This window comes from Centrocercus urophasianus, unplaced genomic scaffold, assembly GCF_019232065.1.
Source record: "Centrocercus urophasianus isolate 14NV4802_14NV808 unplaced genomic scaffold, USGS_Curo_1.0 seq_11, whole genome shotgun sequence".
Taxonomy (NCBI): Eukaryota; Metazoa; Chordata; class Aves; order Galliformes; family Phasianidae; genus Centrocercus; species Centrocercus urophasianus.
Window position 1 is genome coordinate 21,647,881 of NW_024884253.1, and position 4,182 is coordinate 21,652,062.

A 4,182-nucleotide genomic window follows, 5' to 3' on the forward strand; every position below is an offset into this window, starting at 1 on the left:
TACAATGGTCGGTGTTGAAAAGGACCTTAAAGATCATACAGTTGTGCCCAAACATAATTCTGAGTGCTAAAATAATCTCATATTCCCTAAGGTGGATTTCTGTAGAGAAATTAGTAGTCGTAAAGAAGTGGGAAGGAGCCCTCAACTGCTAACAGCTGAAAGAAATAAGATGGCATTATAATTAAGAAAGGAAGGATTGATATGGGCAAAGGTATCCTGTTGTCTATATACAGCAGAGAATTTCAGCTCTAATTCACTGGTCTTGCACTGGTGGTGCAAGACAGAGAAACAGAAGTGAGGGATTTGAGTTCTGTGGCCGGTGAGAAATCAGCAAACAGCTGAATCAAGATTGATCTTTACCAAATGTTTACTAATAGTGTGCTGTTTGGTGCAGGTTATTATTTCTGGTGCATCATTCTTACATCTGGAGAGATCTACAGTGTGCCCAAATCACAGGCAAGGTCAGGGCTATGGAGAATCATTAGTAAAGCCTTAGTCTCCCACCATTAACAAGGTTTTTGCTACATTGCTTGCGAGCTGGAGTAGCAAACATTCTTCACTTTGCATGCCTGGGAAATAAAGCCCTCAGTTCAAGGCCTGCTGTGGGCATGGCCAGGTGATGTGAGTCACTGGGATGAGGAGATGTATCCCCTAGCTTTTTGGGGGCTGAGTCAGGGAGATGAGGGCTTGCCTATGTGGTCAGCAACTGGCAGCAGGGCTGTGGATAGGTGAGGATAATCTATTTTTGATGAAGAAAGTACTGTGTTATTGTCCAGCTTGTGTTCTAATGATCAGAGATTCCTTTCTTTTCCCCCATATTCATAGTTCCTCGTTCAAGAGGCATCATGCTTACAGACCAGTGGTGAAGCAATGCTGGAAAATGTGAGGAAAGTGTGGCTTGTTATCTCTCTGAGCTGCAGACAGGAGATGGAATGCAGGAGTAAGTAGGGATGGACTTAATGTTTGCCTCTAGGTTGTAGGTGCTACTTCCCACTGCAGAGATGCTGTCCTTAGGGGAGTTTGAGTGTGTACTGAAAAATAAAATCAAGAGGAAAAGAAAATTCACCATTGTATCGTGCTATATTATAGATCTGTCTCTGCAAGTTGTAAGGGAGCTGTTAAATTACTCCTGATCTTTCTCTTGTTATAACAGTAGCTCCTAGTGGTGGTGGTTGTGAACTAATCTGATTGTCAGAGGGGCTGCTTATGCAGAATAGCTTTTCTGCTGCCGGCATTGGTCTTAGACATATTCACATGCTAACAATGAAAAGTTTTACTCTTTTTCTTATATTTTGCTTTTATCAAGTGTTTATCAGACTAATGCCTTCCCTTGAAATCAAGAAAAAGAAGTCAAATTTGTAAGATCCAAAAAAGAAAAAAAGACTCTTCGATTGGTTCATGTTTTAAAACAAATCTCTGAAATGAAACCAGTAGAACTTCACAGGTTCTAACAGAAAGCCAGGATTTTGAAACCTTAGGGTTTCAATTATCCTATGCTGTTCGGCAGATGGAAGCCTCAGTTTGGGAAGGATATAGCTTCCTGCTAAAGGATTCCTTTTAGGAGTGGTGTAAGTTTTTCATGGCATTTAGGATAGTAGCTGAAGCCACCCTGTAGTAAACAGACTTAAAATTCCTCTTATAAGCTGCCTAGTTCTTCTGCACAGGTCCTGGTTTGAGCCTTCCTTTAACTGAATTATCAGATAGCTTAGATAGTGAAGATGTGATTCAGAAACAAAGTCTGGCAGCAAAAGCAAACAGCTATGGTGAAATGCTTATTGCAACATGATAGGAATACAGAGGCCAATACCTCATGTAATGTTGAACACAAATACTCCCTGCAGTGTGTTTCAATTAGCATAAAAGTTTTTTGCTCATGTGAGCTCATCTCCCTTAAGGAGGCACGCATGTAGTGAAAGAAGATGTCCTGTGCATTAACTCCTTTGGAAATAATCCCAAAGTGAACTTCAGTCACTTCAGTTTTGTTGCCGCATCAAAAGGTCGGCACGTTAGCTTGCGTTAGAACCATAATTTCACTGTCTGCAGTGGAGTTTTATTATGCTCTTCTGATTTTTTGTTTTTCTTTTCTGTACTGCTCAGGCTTTGGGGAAGAAGTCACTGGTAGGAGTCTGCTTACGGGACCGGGCCAAAAACACAAATACATTGGGATACCATGTGAAAGCAGCTCGCAGCAAAAGGGGTGGGAAAGCAAGTGGCAGTCATTGCTGTCGGTGTGCTGTGACCTGTTCATGGTAGGCCTAAACAGCTTCAACACAGACGGTTCACAAACATTGTCACTAAGTCTCAACAGGCCTCAACAGATGAGAGTGATTGTATTTTCTTAATGCCTTCTGAGCCATAAAGAGAAGACTTCCTTTGTGAAAAGGATGAGACTGGGCATTTTGCTGAGCTGAGCAGGCTGGGCAGCTCAACATCCACATCGTGCTGCTGTCGTGCATGCTGCTCTGCTGGAAGTCTGCAGGAACCATTGTCCTGGCAGCATCACAGGTGGGAGATGTCCCCTGCTGCCCAAACCTGACTCCTGCTGAGGTCACTTAGACCTGTTGGTAGCGCTGCTATGTCTTTGCTGTGGTGGACTGCACTGCCTTTCCACTTGTAAAATGGCAAAGAAATGAGAAGGCAAGAACAAAAACCTGGTTATTGTGGCTTAATTGCTCACTTAGATGTTGTAAGGTACAGATGTGTTTACTCTTTTGTAGCATTACACTTGGGAAAAGAAAAAGCAGAAGTGAAGAAAATGATGATGAGGTGGATTCATTTGAAGGCAGCTGGGGTATTTCTTCATGTGTTTACTCTCTTGTCTCTCTCTGCAAAATATCTGTGCACAACCTGCCTTCCTGCACAGCCTTCTTTTAAGAAGGAAAAGAAGGGTGGATTTTTGTTGCCGTTTAACTGCAGTGCAGTCCTTGGTTGGAACTCGTTTGCACGGAAGGTGGGTTTCAATTTGCCTGGGGGTCACAAAATTGCAGAATGGTTTGGGTGGGAAAGGGACCTTGAAGGTCATCCAACCCCTGCCATGGGCAGGGCTGCCCCCCACAAGCTCAGGCTGCCCAGGGCCCACCCAACCTGGCCTTGAGTGCCTCAGGAATGGGGCACCACAGCCCTTTGGGCAGCTTTGCCAGGGGATCACCACCCTGTGAGTGAAGAATTTCTTCTTAACATCTAACTTAAATGTCCCCCCTTTTAGCCTCAAGCCGTTCCCCTTCGTCCTATCTCAAGGGGTGGCCGTGCTGGGCTGCTGCTGCTGCCATTTCTGGACGTGGGGTGCGAGAGGGGTGCGGGTGTCCCTGGGCAGCGGCATGTGCTGCCGCAGGCGGAGCTGTGCTGCTTCCACTGGGGCCTGGCTCAAAGCCGCTTTCAGGGGAACCTTTTTGTGAAACGAGGCGCTTTTCTCGTTTTGATGAACTTCCTGGCGCTTAGACGTGTGGAGAAGCAGGAGGGAGAGGCGGTGCCTCAGCGGAGGCCGCGCAGAGCAGGCGGGAGGCTCTGTCGCCTCAGCACCCGGAGGCTGCGGATGGGGATCGCCCCGGCGCGGTGTGGGGGCTCCGGGCTGACCGCGGAGGGCCGCGGGGCGCTGACAGGCGGTGGCCGCGCCCGCTGACAGGGCGGCCCGGCTCCGCCCTCAGGCGGCGGCGGCGGGAGCGGCGCGAGGTGCGTGTTTACATTCCGCCGCCGCCGCACGTTGCCGCCGCGAGGCGGGCTGCCATTGGCGGGCGGGAGGCGGCGGCTCCGCCCCGGGGCCGGGCCTCGCCGGGCGCGCGGCGTGCGCGGCGCGTGGAGCCGCCCGGCATAGGGAGTACCTGCGGGAGCCGGGCGGCGGTGGCGGCGCGGGACAGCGATGCGGGGCGGCGGGGGTACGTGCGTGGAAACGGAGGCGGGAGGCGGAGCGAGATGCGGCGGCGGAGCGGCACTCCCCGCCCGCCACTCGCTCGGGTCGCCTTCACCGGGGGAACCGAGGCGGGCGGCCCCCGGGGTGCGCGGGCGGCGGCGACGGTGGGGTGTCCTCCGGGCCGGGGTGGGCGCCGCGGCCGAGGGGCGGCGCTGGGGCAGCGGGGCGCGGGCGCGGGGCGGGGGAGCTGTCTGCCGCCCTCGCACATGCGCAGCGCGGGCGCGGGCCGCGCTATATAGCGGCTTGGCGCCGGCGGCACTGCAGCAGCGCGGCCC